We start from the raw sequence: 21237 nt of genomic DNA on the forward strand, positions 1-21237 counted from the left end.
GTAAGTTTTAGTTTCAGTGACTCCGTGTTTTCTAAGAAAAGCATGTTTCAGTCAACAATCTGCGAGCAGCTTGGGGCCAGTTCTCCCCAGTGCCCTCAGCTGCGCGGCCCACGGGAGAGTGCCGCCACGGAGGCAGCGACCAGGGAAAAGCCTGGGAGCAGGAAGGCAGCAGTAAGGGCCCCATTAAAGACATCCAGGAATTCGTGTTTACATATCCTGCTGAGGTGAATTACAAAACTCCCCAGAATTGTTTGCAATTTGACAGCTTAGGAAAGTCACCTGGGAATCGTACCTCCGACACAAGACTGTTATGCTGCTGACAAACTTAGTGACTCTATCTCGCTCTCTGAAGCCTGCCTTCTCCTCTTAAATCCCCAGAACCAGAGCTGCAAAGACAGGGAGGGAGGATGCCCATGGCTCACATCCTTTCCAGTTTCCTCTCACTGGTATGAGTTTTCAGAATGACGACGTGGGTTTATTCAGAGGAGACAGTGTGGAAACAGACCTGGGTGCATGTGACAGAGCTGGAGAGATCCCAGTATAATTAATAAGTAGTGAAACAAGTAGGTATTTATGTTGCACTTCCAAGGAATGGGAATTAGTCATATTCCTGATTCATGGGCTGCTATTTATGCTGCTTATCTGATATTTTAAAGGAAACTGCGCTGAATATTTTCTAGTCCAAAGAGGCACGGGCGGGTAAAACAAGAACTGACCTGTGCCTTTGACTAAACCTTAGGAAAACTGGTTTCCAAGTTTAGAAGTGTCTGAGTGTATTTTTCAGTATTTATACTTCCCCTGCGTTTTCCTGACTTCAGGCTGGAGGTGAAATGCCAGAATCGCCCAGAGAATCTGTATAACCAGATCGCTCCCCCGTGGGCGCTGCGGCCCACGCGGTGTTTTTCCAAACTACCCCTGAACTCTGAACCTTCAAATCGTTCACAGATCTCTTCCACACTGGGACGTCCCTGCGTGACTTTTAAAACAGGAGCGTGGCGGAGAGCCCGGTTCAGCAACGAGACTCTATTTGCAGGTCAGACTAGGCTGGACCTGGTCGGTAATGGTAGATGGGGTCTCAGGTGTCCTCCTGAGCTGGGGATGGGGGGGTCGTGGCACCTGGTCTCTGCGTCACGCTGGTGCAGGATGCTGCTAATTGCTACAGGGCTAAGCACAAGGTAATCCAGATCCACAATTACCCAAAGTAAACTTTCACCCGTTCTTCTCGTGCTGGAGCATGCATGGAGCTCAGCGGGCCCAGTCTGACAGGGAGCACCTGAATTTTCCATTATAAGCACTGTCTGATCTGATGGTATTTTTTGTTAGAAACGAAAGCCTTCTGTCTCTGGTGATAAGCTGGTTTTTATTATGAAATATAGCAGTTATATTGTACGTGACTGTTCTGTGCAGTGCAATTTACAGGGTCGTCCTGCCGACTGCTGTCATTGACAGGGTGCCCTTTAAAGCAGGCCTGGTATCTCTGAAATTTTCCTGATTCTGAGGGAGCGGAAAGAGAAATATTTCCACGGGGGAGATTTCTGTGCGGTAACTATTACTGAGGCGCGCACAAGATTGCATGTCAAAACATTTTTATTGTTAGCTGGTGAGAATTACGCTGACTGACCGCGGCGCTTTAAGAGCGGCTCATGTGGCCTCCTCCTCCTCGCCGCCTCCCCAGCACCGGCCCCGCGCGGGGAGGCCGCGAGGTGGCGCCCGAGCCGCTCGCACGGGCGGGCGCCGCCGCCGCCGGCTGCCGAGGGCACCGGCGCCCACGCTTGGCTTCCACACGTTGGTTTTACCTTTGCTCCCATCCCGAGAAGCCGTTCGGTCCGTGTCTTTGCAGCGTGCCTCAACGTAAAGATTGCAGCTTTAAAACAGAACGTCGGAAAGCTGCAGGAGTGGTTAGGAGGAGAATCTTCCGAATCAATTGATTTGTGTGTCAGGTCGTTGGCGTACGTGATGTTTTATCGGGAAGGGGACGGCAGCGATGCTGCTGCTTGCCTCCTGCCCGTTGCCGTTCCCGCGCTAAGCAGCTGCGCGACGCTGCGCGCGGTGCCATGCGCCCCGCTGCAGTGCGAGCCGGCGATGCCGCGGCAGCTGCGCGCCTCTCGCTGTAGTGCCCTGCTTGGCGGGATTCCCGCACGTGAGCATGAAGGCCTGCTTCTAACAGCTGTCCCTGCATAGTCTTACTTTATGTTCTTTTAAATTGTTTCTCAGTGGTTGTGTACAGAATAAACTGTAATTACAGGGCCTAATTCTAGATCTAATTAGGCCAGAATTACTGCAGGGTAGTTTGCAGCCAAGGCGCTCTGACTCCCACGCTGCAGCCAGCAGGGCCCAGGGATGATCCGGGATGCTCACCTCAGATCCAGAGATGCCAGCACAGGTGATGCCCAGGAAATGATAATTCGGCTTTCAGAGCTTGTCTGTTGGCCTGGTGTCCCTGGTGAAACCAACACTGCAGGGCCAAACCTCTTTCTTCACTGTTCCCTAACTATTTTGGCGTAAGTTTTGCTCCAGGTCAAGATCTGACTGTTTAGGCCAATGACTGTTTCATGCGTATCAGGGTGTCACAAAAAACTTGAGGTTTTTTGTCTCAAAAAGCAGTGCTAGTGCTCAGTGTCACTGAGGCACTGGAAGAGGCACTGGAAACTGAGGCATTTGGGGACTGCAGTTAACCCTGGATTTGCAACATCGAGGGCAATTAACATCACTATAAAATATTAGCAGAGAAGGTATATAAATATAAAGGAAAGGGAAAAAGAAAAGAGCAAAAGTACAATAAGGAGCAAGGAAAAATTGTAAGAGAGTATTATGTGGTTGTAAGGGGCTGGTCTTTATTTTTTTGTTTGTGCCTGTGTGTACATGTGTCTGCTACCTCATTATATGACTGTAGTAGCTCCTGCTGGAGAAAATAAGAGATAAGAATGAGAAAAGGAAGTGTGGAAGGAGAAGGTGAATAGAAAAGGAAAGTGTTTTAGAATAAGGAAGCCTGTTATCTTTTATTTGTCTTTGAAGACTGATGGACTAATTTTGAGCTTGCATAGCTTCCACATGGAAGAACTGATTGTTTTGAAAATGAATGTGAAGATCACTCCTGGGTAGAGATATTTGAAAGCAATAAAGCAGTTAGATCTTTAAAATGTTCTGAACATTAACACCAGTAAAGTCTTAATGGTAGCAGCACAAATAAGGCCTCATTAATGAATTCAGTACTTGCTGGTAAATTACTGCCGTGCTTTTGAAGTAAAAATTTCAAACTGTCTTTGTTTGTTTGTTAGGAGTTCATCTCTCTTTATTTCTTTTAATTGAGTGAAGTCTTGGGTTTTCCTATTAGTTTGAAGTAGATAGAGATGGAGAAGAGGGAAGGGCCCTTGTGAGAAATGAATTTAAGAACCGAATGGTGCCCACTAGAAACAAGAAAGGTCCTTGTGTGCTGGCGGGGCCCCAGCACAGAGCCTGGCGGGTTGTTGCACTGCTTGCAGACTTCTGTGTTGGCCAGCTCCCATTTTGGCATCGAAGGTAATTGGCCACATTTTTTAAAATGTTCTGAAGTTTAGAGGTTTGAAAATCTGTCCACAAAAGTCAGGAGGAGCTGCTGGATGGGGGAAGCTTTTAGCTGTCCCTTATTTCTTTTAGGTCTCTAAGTAAAAATTAACACCTTTTATAAATCTTGCATCGGTGCTGGTTCTCAAGCTGTGTTTTAGCTCCTAAGTTCTGTTCAGGTTTTCCATTAGAAAAAAACAAAACAAAATCCTTTACTTTGAGTACCGTCAACATCTGTGAAGCTTAAACTGAAGTGAAATATTTAATTTAAGGTCTGTTCAAAATCAATCTGGTTCTGCCTGAGTTTCCAGGATGCCTTGGTCCCCCTCTCCTCAGCAGGCTGAGCTCCTTGCACGAGCTATGTCTCTTCACATCCTAACAAGACTAACTAAGCTGAAACTAAACATTGTATTATAGTATCTGCTCTCTAGGAAGAGTGAGGAGCCCAGGAGACATACCCAGGCTCCAACCCTGGCTTCCGTGGTGTCCCTCAGCCTCTCAGCAGCACAACTAGCCCAGTGCTGCACAAATACCCCAGCGCGTGCCAAGAGGCTGCCATGAAACTGGCCAGGGAAACACATGGAGCAGCTAGGAAGTCCCATCCAGCTCTCAGCAGCAGCATTTTCAGCAATGCACGTTGAAGCTTGTCTGCTCCAACTTTCACCAGGAGATGGTTCAATTTAACATGCCTGGAAACAAGGAGAAGCTTTGCTAGTCCTTTGCAGCAGTGCAGAAGTGGAGCATGGAACCATGAGGAGGCCGATTTTTGTCTTATCTGCAAATGATCCTAACACCGTGCAGGCAAACGCCCTGAATGAAAGGTAGGGACAATAAATTCTTGAACTTTATTTAGCCATCAACACATAGGTATTGGTATTTGTTTCACAGAAACAAAGGCACTGATTTATCTTTTACTACATCTTTATCTTTTTCATTTCAAAATAGGGCTTTTCTTGCATGAACTTGCATGAACTGCGTATGCTACCCACTATTAACCTTAACAGTTATTGTGGCTCATCTATCTTATATAAATGTTTCCCAGATACACAGCGTGCCGTGTGGTCTGCTTTCACAGTGTTCAGAATGTGCAGCTGCATATGGGAATGTAGGAGGGGGTCGCGTCGAGCCGCTTCGGATTTAGCATCGCCTATTGGAATCCCAAGACTAAAAATGAGCAGCGCTTTTAGCAGATACTCATGGCCAATGAGCAATTCCAAGGATCCAGGTCTGATTTCACGATTGTACTTGTGCGCTGCTGCAAATCTTTTCAAAATCTGTAGCAATAAATGCATAGGCATCTGAGGTTGGAGTCAGATCTGAAATTAATACTTCTGTCCATAAGGAGTAGACAGATGATCAGCACCCAAACAAAAATGACTTTATCCATGGTCTGTACACAGGTCTATATACAGAACACAAGGTCTGTAAGTGTATTTAAGTGTCTCTAACTCTCACTGATTTAAGTGTAGGTACCTAAACTGAAGTTAAGTGTGCAAATGCTTGTCCCTATTGTATTAGCTCTGAGGCAGAATTCTGTTCTTTCCTATTAAGATTATTGCTATTGTAACGTGAAACTGTGACATCAAGCAAATTCATATTGCAAAAAAGTCAAAATGTCTGTGAGAAATTTGTTCATGATTTTGCTCTGTCTTCCTAATCTTTCGTTTGCTTGCTTGTTTGTTTGTTTTTCTTATTATTGTGATCTATTTTGGTCACTTTCAAGAGGCAAACCTCATTACAGTAGGATTTCTTCCAATTCATGCTTGTTAATTTAATTTCGGGCAGAAATTGAACCTTGATTAGATTGGGTCATTCTCGCAGCTTTTGTGATTTGAGCTCCAGACACTAATGTAACAGAAATATTTAATAGTATTTAGCAAATTGACTTAGTAGTAGGAACGTAAATTTGAAACCAATGCTGAACTTACGTGAGTATCAACAAACACTAATCAAGAGCCTATAGCAACTTCACGATCATGAGTATTTACACAGTTAACTAGTTTGTAGAGTTTTCATCAGCCAGTCGGACACAGAAACAGGCCGCCCAGCTCCCGTGTCTGTCTGCTCGGGGGCTGTTTTGCGAACTTGGAGGACTTGCCACAGCACTCCCAGGAGTCGCTTTAGCAGTAACTTCTGGGACAAACATTCATCAGATAGCCTCAAACCACAAGAGAAGCCCCGATCTTTTAGTCAAAAAGCAATTTCTTTCTTTTCTCTTTTCTAGGAGCTAAGTTCTCTGTGCAAGTTCTTGACTAGGACTAGCTCACCCTGCCACGCTAGCCCGGCGGGTTAGGGCAGCGCTGCGAACCGGCCCCGTGTCACCATCCCCGCCCCGCTCTGCACCCACCCGCTGACCCCAGGCACTCCCTGCTATTCCATCAATGTGGTGCTGTCTTCCCAGCCCTACTCACACATTAAGCAAATTCATCTTTTTTTTTTTTTTTTTAAACATGTCACAGTAACAGTCTCCATTATTGAGGTGAAGAATAATAGACATATGTTTATGTGGACTTAACTGTCTGAATCATTTCTGAATCCCTCAGCACACCTCTGGGTTCTGCGTATGCCAAACGGTTTGTCAAAATTTGAGGAAAATCTCTCCCTTTGCATCATTTCACTGATTGACTCTCTGGTCCTTAAGTTTGTTTTCTTTCATGAGTGCAACATGAAATGGGTGTAATTGAGCCACTGTGAGGTCCTGTTGGGTTCAAGGTAGTCAAACTGTAATGGATTTATTAGACAGCCTTGATCAACTCGGAGGTGAGCACGTTGGACTGTAGATTGAGCGTGGTGCCAGTTCCTCCACCAAAAGTAGTTACATAAATGTCCATCTAGCATGGAAGTCACCCAAACTGTTCAGAAGTGCTGGGGGTGCCAGCTTTATTAGGACATCCAGTGCAGAAGCCTGGATTTAGCTCCTCTTGGGAAGTGGACATGATATCAAAGCATGTCACCCTACAATATTTCTGTCATTCGTGCGAGTCTCGCAAATTTCTGTTTGCTTGGAGCCAAGCAATAAATATACCCCCAAATATACCGATAAATATAATCTTATTGGTAAATAAAATACCACTAGGCTCCTGTTACACTGTCATTGCAAAGGCTGATCTTATGACTGGGCTAGTAAATGCTCATGATCATTTTGCAAGGTTGCGGTATAAAGTATGCAGCTTAGAAACCTGATTGCCAGTCACGGGCTCTACCAGTGATTTAATATTTAGCAAGAAAATGATATTTGTCAGTCATACCCTATTGTAAGTTTATGCAGTCATATTTCCCCCAGCTATATGAGTTGGACAGATACCGTATTAACAGCTCCACATGTCTCATGGCATTTTTAATCCTTTTCCTCCCCACCCTGTTCTGTCAGGCAGTCAGTTAAGGTCAGTCTCACCTCAGTGGCTCAGCACAGCAGTATTACTGCATTTAGAGGCAGAAAATCTGAATGTTCGTACTGCTGACCTTATGGTTTTACAGACTATTGATTGCAAGTCATCAGGTTTCAGCAGTGCAAAGGGATCAACCTCTGGAAAAGAAAAGCAGAAAGAAGGAATGAACCCACATACAGGGCCAGGGCACTATTGCAACTGAAATGACAAACCACATTAGTCTGATTTTGTGTAATGTGAATAAATAGTAATGAAAAGAGGTTCTCTCATCTCTTCTGTGCAGAACTGGGACACAACCAGCCAGAAATTTGCTGCACATCAGAGCGCCCGCATGGCCTGCGGAGAAAAGGGTGATGGCTAGGATCACCGCAAGGGCCAGGTGAGATGGGTGTTCGCCCCATGTTCCCCTCCCAGGGGGTCCAAGTGGAGAAAACGAAAGAAGCCCTGTCTTTCTGCCCAAAACTCAACTCTTTCCGACTTAAGCTTTGGACGAGAGGCATCACCTAAACTGGAGATGGGGTGGGCAGGGTAACAGGGTAAGGAACAAGCCCATCAGCCCTGCGCAGGGGGCTCCGGGGAGGGCACAGCCGTGAGAGCAGACGCAGCGCCTAGGAGGGCCGTGGGCTGCCGGGCAGGTGGGCTGCTTCCCAGCACCATCCGGCTGCTGACCAGCACCGGAGAGCAGGAGGGCGACGGGGGGAGCCAAAGCCTGAGCGTGACGGCGGGGGGCTGAGGCTGCCTTCTAGCAGACTCTGCCTCACCCTCCCAGACCCTAATACCCCGGCAGAAAGGGGCAAGTGCTCAACAGTTCACTCTGCCTCCGGTGTGATGCAGAGGAAGCCATTCAAAACCTTTAAAACAAAGATGGAAAAATAACATGTTTGGCTGGAACACAGAATTTGCAAAATTTCATATACTCATCACGGGGATTTATTTAAATATTAGGCTTCAAAAGCTGCATAACAAGCAAATAGATGCAGATAATTTTTATGCAACTTTCCAGTATTACAAACAAGACCCATTTTTCCAATAATCACAATAGTGAAAATGTTTCCTCCCTTGAGATACTGATAGCCAAGATTGTCAAAAGTGGGTTGGTTTTTGTTTTTTGGTTTTTTTTAATTCTTCAAGCTGGGAATATTTAAGACAACTTCCAGAAGATCCTTGTCTGCATTTTGCTGTTCTAAGTCTCCCATGATAAATATATTTAATGCAATCCCATGCAGGACAAAATGAGACCACTCATTTCCCAGAAGTACTCACCTACTGCAATGCAGTCACATTCTGTATTGCTCAGTACATAACGAGTGTAATTGTAGTGGTAGGTGGGTCTATACAGACTATTTAGCTCAGCTGAGAAGCAGGATATATTAGCCAGCTGGTCAGCTGAGGTATACCTAGCTGTTAATCCACTGTATAGATGTATCTACAGACCTATTCTTATTACTCCTGTGTGATAATTCAGAAATGTGGCAACTTTAGTGTCCTCTTGCAAACATGAACTGCAAGAGACCAGTCCCTCCCTCCCTCTCAGCAGCAGGGAGTTGGGGACGCCCTGAGGCTCTGGCCCCGCTCAGCAGCCTGTGCCACTCAGCTGTACCTCCTGGTCTTCGTAAGAAAGTATGGTAGCAAAATGTAATTTTTTTTTTTCTGTTTAAACTGCAGTTTTGGTTTAGCCTTTGTTCCCCTTCCTACTGGATGGCTAATTATTGTCCCTGGCTAAACCATTGAGTCAGATGGCTAAAGTAATACAGCCTGGAGAAGATTAAAGGTAACAATCAGAAATGCAGCTGAGCAAAAGCCTGGTTTGAGTCCTGTTGTGCTTGAGCCTGGCTCTTGTCTCAGCCTGGAAAACTTTTCCATAGGGAAGCAGTATAATCCCAGCCAAACTAGGAAAATGGCAGGGATAACTGCTTGAGAGTGTGTGACCGTATCCTCCTGTTCCTCACACAGAGCTATCAAATTTTTATCTCGCGGAGGGAAAAGTCCTTTTAGACTATGCGTGGCAAGGAGCTCTCTCTGCCTGACCGCTGTGCCTTTGCTCTGCACCTGAGACGCAGCTCCAGGTAACGGCATACGTTTCTACCAGCCTTTTGGGGGGAGGGGAGACGGTGTCTGTTTTTCACCGGCTTGGCTTCTTTTTCTTGTTGTTGTAGTTATGGAAGGAAGTGAAACTGAAGACTCTAACTTTCATTCTAATGGAGATGATATTTCCCAAGAAAATGGTTGCATTTTCCCTGGGAACTGGCTTCGTTTTCACAAAAGTGAAAGCTTTGACTCCAGTAAACTTAATTTCTGAAGTTACATATTACTTAGCAAAGCTGAAACTAACAACAGAAATAATTTGGAAAAGTATACCTTTATGTCTTTATATCCAGCTGCTTCTCTTCTATCCTTCTTAATAAGTATTTTGTGATACTGCCTGCAGTAGGAGGAACTTGAAGACGTGTTACGACATGGCACTCTGATTCAGGATGCGCCACTTGATATTAGACTCCTCAGGCCTTTAGAACACGAGCTGGGCTGTGGATTTCAAGTGTATTTTTTGAGGAACCATTTGCAAATGAGATGTATTCCAAATGTTTGCTCATTTAATTAGAACATAAAAGATTTTTTCCTTTGACCGGACCTTGCTTCTGACCCTTCTTGCCTGTGTGTGGTTTGTATTGTTCTTGGCTAATGAGATATAGGATATGTACTAAACATTTACACATTAAAGGCATCCTTCATTCAGCATGAAGGTGTTGATACATCAAGGATACCTCAAACATGCTGAGATTCCAACAACTTGTCAGACAAATTAGCACCTTACCAATCGGGGGTAAAATTGAGTTTCACATTTCTCCCTGGTGGGAGGAAAAAAATCAAAAATCACTGTAGTTTAATGCTTTCTTTGTAAATACGAGCACAAAAGGCTTTATCACCTCTGTAGTGTAAATTACAGCCCTCACCAACTATCTAATTTTTAATTCATCAATTTTAAACGATCCCAGGCAGTTCAGAGCAAATCCATTGTGTCATCCCTCTCTTAGGACAGATACTTCCCCTCTTTTTCTTTTACAGTTATTTAAAATCTACACCTATATATTAAAATGGAAGGAAATTGAAGTCTCATATCTGTGTGTTCCACTAGCATTAACTACCAGGGTTTTTTAACCCAAATTCTAAGGAGTATGTGGAATTAATGGACTGCATGGCAATGAAAATATGAAGGCTATTTTTTTTTCAGGTGACTAGTGATTCTCAGTGCTTCAGGTTGCTGACACTCTGCATGAGACATTCAGAGGATAAGGAAGACTTACTGTCGGATAATCCAACCTCGTAAAGTATCTGGATTGAATAACTGAGCTGAAAGTAAGGTTAAGGACAATCATACGTGCTACAGCACTATGGCAGGACCCACTGCCCAACCTGTGGCTCTAAGTCACAAATTATTACATAATATGTACTGGGGAGACCATGAGCCATGTTGTCACTTACACAAGTTTTGGGGAGAGGGGGTTGCTATCATGTACCCCTAGGACTGGAATTATTTGTGCATCCAAAGGTTTTCTGCAACTGACATTGCTGAAACATCTAACTCACTGTGATCTCATCACAGCCACACATTCTTCAAGATTGTGAGGACAGAAAATTGTCCTATAACCCATGCAAGAGGGGTATAAGGTCTTCTAAAAAGATACTGGACCTGTAGGTCATTCCTCACTTTCCCCTTGTCAATTTTCTCATAGGCTCAAATTCAGTAGGCTTTTTAAAAAAACAGGAAAGGAAGTTGTGGAGGACCTGACTGCTTTCAGTTGCTCTCAGGAGTTTCAAAACTTCTTTCAGGAGTTTTGAGAAATGTCATCATACCTGAAACTGAATTCAGTGTCATCTGTGTTTTACCATCAGCCCCTCTTCCTTTATCCTTAAATTCTAAAAAAGTGTGAATTATATTGGCTCATGTACCACAGTATCTAAACAAAACATAAATACGTTTTTGTTCCACACCTGGCCATCTGCTGAGTGTGACTGTGCTGCTAAGTTCACAAATTTCCCTTATCTATTTGTGTCCTGTATGCAATTGGTTTTGTCCAAAGATTTCAAGAACATATACTATACCTTAATAAACCCATAACAGAATAGCTGCCTGGGACAAGACTGTTACCAGAAGCAGGTATTAAATTCAGAGAATGCCAGTTCCTTTTTTTGGTGTGTTTTTCCGAGTTCTCAATACAACGCAGTGAGTAGGGGTATTAGTGCCCAGCAGCCATAACAAGGCAGACAAGGGACATAGCAGCTGAAGCAGAGACATGGGATTGAACACTGACCATATTGGCATTGCACTGGTATGTCAGACTTGTAAGTCATGTTCGTAACCCTCTTATACCAAGAACTGCATATAGAAATCTGGAGAAAAATCAAAGATTTATACTGTTCGTAGTGTATCTCTGCATGGAACTTCAAAGCAGGGCTTCTGCTCAGTAACATGTATTATCTGTATTACAACACTTGTACACTTTTTTGCCTTGTGGAAAAAAATTACTCCCCCCCTCAAAAATTGATAATTTTTTAAAATCCTTAAGAGAGAAATAAATTTTGGTTCCTATATATATAGCAACAAGATCTATTAAATATGCACTTAAAAGGAACTGATTCTTAAGGAGGATAATAAATCTATAGATAAGTCTTGGTATTTGACTAAAACAATAATGGCAAGCACTAATTGCATGTGGTCTATTGCATGTCTGCTGGAATCAAGTAGTAAAGAGGATCACAGTTCCTTATTAGTTAGGACCACCTAGAGAGATGGAAAGCTTGAATGATCAAAGAGAAGACATTTTTATGCTGAAAATGTTGATATACTCTTCAGCTTTTTAGCATAGTTGAAGATCTAGTATGAACACTTGCCATACTAATTCCCGAACAGGGCAATGAGTGTAATATTATACTACAAAAGTTCTGTTTGCTTCCAAAGAGAATAATATTCAATGTTATTTTCCTGTTTGCCTTTGTATCACAAAATAGTTTTGCATTAGTACCAGAGCCAAACAAATAATTTTTGCCCACCTTAATCAAGAATAAATTAGCCTTTCTTTTTCTTACAAGAACATGAGAGATCCTATCCTTTTCTTCCTCTGAAATCCACAGTGATGACTGGGTAGATGGGGCGAGTAATTTTCAGGCCATAATTTTTTGGAGGAATCCAGAATAAAATAGTGTGATTATTTACTTCATAATCTTCATATTTACCATCACAATTTGTTCATCTTAATCCTATGGGATTGTTTCTGTGTCTTGATTGACTAGCTGAAATGTTTTGAAGAGAATAGCTTCTGGTGTCTATCTAAAGTACCATTGGTCATGCCTGGACTCATATAAGGCACAGTCTTTCCTTAAAACACCTCTGTGAACAAAAACTTGTTCCCAAGAATGTAAATACAAACAAAATACAAATATGCTTGAACCAAACTCTGTGTTGTAACTTAAACATGCCTGAAGAGTGAGGATTTTCTTGCAGATTCACTTGCAGAATTCAATTAGAGCCAGCAATTCAGTATTGCAGACTCTAATTAATATCAGCAGCTTTTCAACTTTTTTCACATATACCTTAAGTTATTTTGTTTGTTGTTGTTGAGTCTCCTACCTTCAAGCAGTACAATAGGTCATAGCTTTTGATTTTGTTATTCAGCAAACAAAATCTACTCTGTGAATTTAAAAAAGCTTGGCTCAAGTGAAAAGTGGCGGCTTGTGTTGAGAAACCTTGAACATTCATTTCAAATTCTATCCTATAAACGTATCAGCTTAATTTGTCACTAAATCAGAGTGTTGACCTCCTCTGAGAGAGCTTTCATTTAACATAGCAGAGAGACATATGTAGGAGATAAATACATACAAATAACAATCTGATGCTTCCTTACTAAACAGTAGGGGCTGGTTTCACTGAATACGGTTGAGAGTGGCTCATCTTGTGCTTGTTGCTGTGGTGGAGGTCTGGGAAGAAGGAATGAATGGTAGGAAAAATGGTGATTTCATCCTTCTGTGATTGTCACACGCATGTGGCAAAAGGCTGCAAGACCTGGTTTGATATATTTATTTGTTTGCATATGCTTGTGACCCAACCATGTATATTTTTCAGCCACTCAAGTACATGCCAAAGATTGACCAGTTGTTTAGAGTTTCTCTCTGAAAGCTCTCCACAGCTTTTGGCCTGACCGCTGGTAAAAGCTCAGTACAGGGATGCCCCAGTCTCTTTTGTGTTTGCTTTCTCAGATCAGTTAATCCTTAATCCTGTGCAACACTACTAGAGAATCATGAACAAGCCTAACACATAAATTCAAATTGAAATGACTTTTTCATAGGCATAGAAATGACAACCCTCGTTTAAAGTTCAAGCAGAAAACAAAATATCCTTTGGGTGGTCATATTTGGATATCAGTTTAACCTTTTGGAAAAAAATAGAGGCTGAGACTGTCAGCTTTGAACTAGCCCTATGTTTAAGGTTCAGGTCTCTAGTTTTGGCTTGGAATCCTCTCTAATTACTAGGAGAATTTTCTCAAGTTGCACTTTAGAAATTTGTCTTTTCTGTAAACTGTAAAGTATTCATAAAAAGCTAAAAACTGTGGGAAAATTAGCATTGATGGATGTTTTCTTACCCTCCATCAGGAAATGATGTACTTGAAACTCATTACAGATCTTCATAGAAACTCTGCTGAATGTGCCTTGGGCTTTGTGCTGATCAGCACACACTGAGCTTACTGCATAATTCATATCTCTTGTGTCACATTTAATGCATAACATGTATTTCCTGTTAATTATGAAAATAAAAATGCATCCTTTCTTTTAGAAACATAATCATGAAATTGCTACAGAAATTAAGAAACATGGAGTTATATTTTACCCATTTTACATGAAACTTCTGTTTTCTTTTAAGTTGATGTTACCTCCCGCACAGAAAGAAAAGAGGAAAGCATTGCTCTGAGAACTCACCAAAAGGCCTATGTTTCTTCTTCATGCACCAGGTGCAGCCTCTGCTCTGAGACCATGCAAGGAGTGGTGAGTGGGATCCCCATTGTCCCCCTGTCCTCGGGGCCCCCTTTTTAACTGGAGCTATGGGTGGGCATAGGGTGCCCATGACTTTCCTTCTTAGAGTGAGGGTTGGATGTTTTTGTGTCTCTGTTCATGGATGTCAATGAAATATTAGGCATGCTGTGTCTCATTTTCCTCATTCAAGGTTGAAGATTATTCAGTAATATTCTACTTCACTTCACCCATCCATCTATATGAGTCTGTTCAGCTTCCCTTACCAAAAGGATGAAGAAACAAAAATCCAGTCTCAGCATCCTATCTGCACCAATTTATCTTATAAAGTTATATTGTCTGCCACCCAGACAGGGTAGGAGAGGGAAGGATTATACAAATGGAGCAAGAGAAGGAAAGGAGCAACACTATAAATCTGAAGATTCACCATTCATAGTCAGAATAAAAAGCAGAGCGGGGGAGCTCTTCAGGTCAACACACTGGTACATTCAGCCCCCATACTTCACTCATACACTGATTATTATCCTTTGGAGAGGATACTGTCTTAATATTGCATTCATAGTTTACTCTAGCATTAGATCAACACTGGGTTTTTAAAGGGCTTTACTAAATACCAAGTCGAAGCTGAGTCAGATCCAATAGACGTAGAAGATCTATTCTAACTGTAAGGTTGCAGTGCCTCCCTTGGCGTACACTCAGGTATTACAGTGTACAACTCCCTAAGGAAATGGGCGGTATTTTGTGCTCATAGGTATGTGTATTACTTTTGGAAATACAACCACATGTAGCTTGCAGCCAGCTCGATACTGTGGCTCTGTACTAGCTGCAAGACACATGGGTGCTGCAGAGTAATCTGGGTGGGAGGAAGCAAGACAGCAGGGGCTGCAAAACCTGCCTGAGGACGAAGCCAGGCCTTGTTCCTCAAAAGAGTTTGATGGGGCCCTTCAAGACCACCTGTTCTCTCTTGCTTATGAGGTCACCCTTTTAATAGTAGGGTAGTTCTCCCTTTTAATAAGCTTTCTGAGATATATGATAGTCCCTTTTGATTCTTGGCCACATGAAAATCTTGGTTCATAATTGCTAAGGTCAGGAAAGTTGAGTATCTGCATATTACAATATAAAGCTGTGTAGCAGCAATACACAATGACCTTTAGAGAAACAACTAAGTCTAACTAAAGAGAAGTAGTATTGGCAGAGGTGCTCAGAGGCCAGGATAAATTTCATTTTCCCCAGTTGCTCGAAGGGCCTGCAGCCGAACCCTGTCAAGACGTCTATGCAGAATGAGACTGTGACTTCAGTTGCTTCTACAGATGATGTCACTGTTCCTTGTACAGACATGAAAATGAAATTTAACAGCCAGAACTGGTGGTTATAGGGATCTAGCTATAAAAAAGAAATGGAAAATGGCCAGGTAGGGGGGAGGGAAGGTTCTCTTTTTGCAGAGTTGATATCTGAAAGAACCCAAAACAGGCTCGGTATAAAGAATTTAATTCTTTTTAACACCGTTTTTCAGGGTGACATCTAAAATCTGGGTTAGAAAACAATACGCTATCTACAGCTACTATAGTCTCTAAATTCCTTATGGTATACTTAAGCCTCAGCTTCTATACTCACGTGACTAAAATCATTGTTCATTTAAAAAAAAAAATTCTCTGTTCATGATTGTGGAGAGAAGTTAGAAAGTGACCTCTAAAACTACAAGGCCTGGAAGGTTAGACATGCCAAATGTACTTGTTTAACTTCAGACTCATGGTTTTGAAGCCAGTCTCATGATTTCTAGGTGCTTAAATCATGTTTCTTGAAAGTGTGGGATGGCAATACTGCAAGTGTTGTGAGATAACTTTTATCAGTCCAAAACCAAAAATACCTCTTAAAAATCACTGGTATAAGCAGTAACTCCTGCTTTTATGGATAGCTAAAGAGTGCTGCCTCAGCTTGTTTAGGAGGTGAAAATGTAAACCATTTCTGAATAATGTAAGTGAATATAAAACAACCTGTAAAGAAAGAAGATCATGAAATATTCTTTTATGAAATGCAGGGATTTTACATAGTCATCTCACAATAAAAGCTTTTCCCATCACCTAAGCGTTTCACCTCAGGGCAAATTCATAGATTTTTTTCAAACTATTGATTCCTTTTCATATCCTAAATCAGATTTAAAGAATAATTCTTTTTATTTTTTCATTTCTAGCTCTCAGTTTTGGAGTGTGTTGTTATGGCACTGCCCATTTCATTATTACACACTGCACTTGTTTTACGCTTCTTGTATACTTAAGGGTATTTTGCCATTAAAGATATTTGATTTTTTTGGCATTCTTTATATGTTGAAAGTTGGTTAAAAGGTTAGAAAAAAGCAACAGAATAATTAAGAATTCGATGGTGCATTCCATACTAGAAGCCCAGCTGTTCCAAATGCTAATAATTTTTCCTTCCAAGCCCACATATCTCATGGAACCTTAACAACATTGGCATAACATTTAGGGAAAAAAAAAGGATTATTTTCAGCTCAGTTCATGGAATAGTTTGATTTTCTTAGTTTTGATCATTCAGAAATTTGACAAATCAAATTGAATCTGATAGATCAAAATGTACTCCATATTAGTTTTGCTGAAGAAAGACTCCACTAATGTCTAAATTTAAGAAGAAAAACAAGTCTGCTCTCTCTGTAGGGCAGGTAGCTCTTTGTGTCCCAGCCTTTTGAATGTAAGAATTCTTGGCCAACAGAACTACCTTGCCCCGAAAGTAATTTATATAATGTAAAGTTTCTACATAATGAATGGATGAGGTGGTTTTAAAAAGAATTTTGTACATATGCTTCTCAAAATAACAATTTTTCAACATGCTCTGAAATTTCTGTCAGTGTATTTAGCAGCACAATTGAAGACAGACAAACTCAGAAGAAACACAAACCCCAAACGGTACCATCCTAACAGTACTTCACAAATGTGCTGATTCAGTTCTCCATAGCCGCTGTATTCTCTTCTAGCTCCAATTTAAATTTTCCATTAATAATCATTACTGAGATAAGCAAAGGTCTGATTCTGAATCCATCCAAGGTTTAACTCCATTATTTTCAGCAGAACAAAAGACCATAAGGATAATGGTACTGGGCCGGATGCAAGGGTGTCTAGCTCCTTGTCCTGCTCCAGCAGCGAGCCACAGTTGATCCTCATGGAAATGCACATGGAAAGGCCTTTTTTGGGTCAGTTTAAGGTAAGAATCAAAACTATCCTTTCAAAATTATCCTTGTGTAGACTAAAGATAGTTGATAAAATCATTCACTTCACCCATACATAAAGCACTGTAAGGATTATTCATGCCACAGTTTTCCACACAAATTATTTCATAAGCTGTTCAAAGACAGTATTTTCTCCATCACTATCATGAACAGCATTTTGCCAAATTTTCTTGTCCCCTGAAAGGGCATGTCGTCTTAATAGGCAACTGGGCTTTTGTATGTTTGATAACACTGCTGCCATTCAGTGTGACTGTCTTGTAAAACACATAGTAAAGCAGATCTCCTACATCCTTAGCATCTCCAGATTCCTCAAACCCAGCCCCTCCAGTCGGGTGAACTGCTTTGCCTCCACATCACAGTCACATTGCCTATATGCTTCTCTTCGGAGAATGACGAAATGAACCAGAGGAAGAACCTGAAGATGCTGCTGATACCTGAAGAGCCAGCCTCAGTTGCAGTGGGAGTCATTTTCTCGAGAAATGGTCTGCCAGTCAGAGGCCTAATTAAGCAACTCTTTTAGACTCCTTTACTCAATGGAGAAGTCCCTCCAGAGGGCGATTTAGAAGGCTGGAGCTGGATTAGAGGAATCCCAACTTCAGTATCATAATATAACTAATCATAACCACAAACTAATGCCTCTTAGGCCAGACTTTGTTCTTCCTCTTGGAACAGCACGTCACGGTGCATCATGGAAGTGAAATAGCAGATGTTTCCAAATATAGAGCAAGAGCCACCGTGCTGGTCAGCTGTCTTCCTGGACTGCAGACATACATTATAACTGTATGCAGAAAACTTCTAAAATACCTTACAGAACTGGGGAGGAGATCTAAAATTTTAAATGAGTAATTAGGATAGCTGTTGTTTGAAAGAACCAGAGTGGGGGAGGTGGGCCTGTTAATAATATCGTTCCTCCAGCAAGCCTTACAGCTAAATCCCTGTAGAGGAGTCCAGCTGAATGTCTGCAGAAGAATTTGACACTAACTTTGACAGTAGTCATTCAGCAGGTACTGGCTGATGAATGATGTGGAGCTCTTAGAACAAGAATCCTATTGAAAACCTGTGGCAGCTTTGAAAACAAAACCAGATAGTGGTTTCCAAAAAGGAGCAAACTGTGTTGTGAACTTGATACTCCTCTCAATTTATAGTTGATCTTTAATCCATGCAGCCACCCACAAAACAATTGCTAGTTGCTTTTCATTTTATATCTTGATGAAACAAAGAAGGCAATTGGTGATATGCACTTTCTCTACAGTAGAAATAGCTGCGTAAATTAGAAGTGGTGGAGGGAAGGTGTCAGCTGGTTGTTTAGCACCATCTTTATTGTAAACATCTGTATTGTAAACAGATGAACTTATGATCTCTTCAGTGTACACTATATCTGATTATTGTTTATTTACTTAAGAGATTCTCTTTTCTTTATAACAGATGGGTATACTGCATGTATATTCATGTTGTTCAGGACATACAAGGACAGAGAATAAATTCTTTAAATTAAGATTCATGGTAACACAGACTATAGCAAGAAATGGTATTGAAAGTACAAATGGGCCCTGCCTCAGAATTTGCATGGATACAGAATTCAAGATTCCCCTAATTTCCAAAATGTGTATCTTTGTGGCTCTTCAAGCTGCTGTTTTGACCAGATGTGAAGTTAGATGACAGTCTCATGGTTCCAATCTGATGAGTATAATCTCATTTTTCATTAGGGCAAAAGCCTCAGTGGGACACCTTTCATTAAGTGACAGAGCCAACTCAGAAACAGAGGAAAACACAGTTGATATTGGGAACAGAATCCTGCCTTCTTAAGGCAGTAGAAAGACAAAGTAAGTCCAAAGAGCAAGTCTGACTGCAAAAGTTGAATGTTTTATTTGCATTGAGTCATTTCTCAGACAGGATACACCGGAAAACAACCCATGGAACCTGTGGAGTGCTCAGGATTACGAAGTTTCTCTGGAGAGAGAAGAAAACACTCATTCTCATGTGAAGGACCATAATCTCTTCTCATTTACTCATAGGCCTGCTCAAGGAGATATGTTGCCCGCTTTTACTAATATTAGGTCTATTTCCTCTCTTTTGTAACTTTATTTTTTAGATTTTAATTGAAATTTCAGAAACAGGAAAGTCTTGTGTTGTTCTTGTTTTCATTGTGCTCAATTCCACAATGGAGATTTAGCTTTTATTTAAACTGGATGACTCAATACATTCAGTTCAGCTGCTAGATTGACTGTCACTGAGTTGTCAAATGCCTGTTATGAATAGTATACGGAAGGAGAACAAGTTGACCTTGAACTTGCTAAATGTTTTATGAATACTACCCATTTCCAGAAAAATATGAATATGTTTTCCAGATTTGCTCTTTTTGCTTTCCTTAAGGCTGTTCTCAATAACAAATGCCTTTCATCTTACTGAGATGCTTGTTACATAGAAGGTTTGGGAAGGGGAGAACAACATGTTAATGATGAATTTAATGCTTGTGGATTGTAAAAGATTGATTATATTGTAGGCTGAATTCCTGGACTTAGCCAAAGGCTATGGAGAATATCGTAGCTATAATGCTAACATTGCTTCCTAAGACCCATCAATTTTTTTTTTATAGTTTTCCATTACTGGGGTGATTTGGTCTTGGTGACTCTTCTTTCCTTGTAATTGGTTTTTTCATTGTTAAGCAAAGTCGTATTAGATAATGCTGTTTAAATGGATTAAACAAAAGCAATCATAGTTTTGATCTGTTCAGCACACACAAACCTTTGCATTCCTTTCCAAACATAAGAATGAGATCTTAGTGCCTCCAGCTGGTGTTGGAAACACTAATTCTCATGCATATGCTAAACAACACTGTAGGAAGGGGGGACAGTTAGTAATATGGGATCCAGGTCAGAGAATCCAGGTTGTAACCAACAGAGAAGCACTCTAAATAGAATTAATTTAAGACACTTGTGCTCAGCACTAGATTTTGATCAAACACTTCAAAAGCAAAAAATAGCGTCTAATTTACTTTGCCATGAAATATATTGGTTCCTTTTCAAATACATTGGTTTCTTTTCAAAAGCTACTTTCAGCTCTTTCAGAATTTGTAGACAAAGTGGTTTCTAGCTAATATATAGTTTTAAATGCTTTTTTGAAAGCCTCTTGCATGACAGAGTTCATAGCAACAGCTCCTGCTACTGCTTTAAGAGCACAATAAGGTTTAATAAGAAGGATGCACTTCAGTTCATAGATTGCTTGTTTTCTGCTTTACTTTATTCATCATAATCTTTACCTCCTCTTAGTAAAAATAAAAAAATAAAAAAGAGAGAACCAAACGCCAGAAATAAAAAAGCCAGTGACCAGTATTGATCTTCCCTATCCCAAAGCAGGTTCCCTTGATATGGATCGAACCTGTCTCTGTCAGTAACAGTTTTTCCAGGAGACAGTTCTATTTAAAATGTTTCACAGGGCATCTAGTTATTTGTTCATTTGTTAGGAATGGTGGAAGAGACTATAATAGACAAGCAGGCTCAGCTGGCTGCTGAACGTAAGACTAGATCCAGTCATATCGCAAAGACAGAATATACTTTCGGTTCACTGTGGAAAATAGTTTTATGATACATCTTGACCCAAGACTTATTAAAAAACCCATTATCCATATTAATTGAAATTCAAAATGCCCTTTGGAATTTCACTGCAAACATTTTTAATATTAGTTTTGGTGTTATGAGTAAGAGGTGAGTGGCATGGGCTGCAGTATGGTATACATGACAGCTATCAGTTCCACACTGGAAGCTCTATTTTCTAGTAAAAGTATGTTTTTCTGCAGAGCTAGGCCCCCATCATGTACCGTATATTCATGCAAATTTGGGAAGAGGACAGAGCTGCTTATTACAATCTTCTTGTCTTTTTCTAATGAAAACTAGCTCAGTCTTTGACTCTGCTTTTAAAAAGCTTCATCTGAAGGACAACTTCAAATAAACACTGCTTACAAATAGTAGAAAAGAATGTGAGGTGTAAGTGTAGTCCAGACTGTCCTGTGTCACTTGTAATATCAAAGACCACTAATGTCACTTAGAG

General features: G+C 41.2%; 1 long non-coding RNA gene across 2 annotated transcripts in view; it reads right to left on the reverse strand.

The window, feature by feature from the left end:
* Positions 1-17915: 17915 nt before the first annotated feature.
* Positions 17916-21237, reverse strand: part of LOC112994242 (uncharacterized) — a 35171-nt gene continuing 31849 nt past the window's right edge. For both annotated transcript variants that reach the window (XR_010390160.1, XR_010390159.1), the window contains one exon: positions 17916-19140. This is a non-coding gene — a long non-coding RNA (uncharacterized LOC112994242). The remainder of the gene's footprint in view (positions 19141-21237) is intronic.

The sequence above is a fragment of the Dromaius novaehollandiae genome, chromosome 8 (genome assembly GCF_036370855.1).
Source record: "Dromaius novaehollandiae isolate bDroNov1 chromosome 8, bDroNov1.hap1, whole genome shotgun sequence".
Taxonomy (NCBI): Eukaryota; Metazoa; Chordata; class Aves; order Casuariiformes; family Dromaiidae; genus Dromaius; species Dromaius novaehollandiae.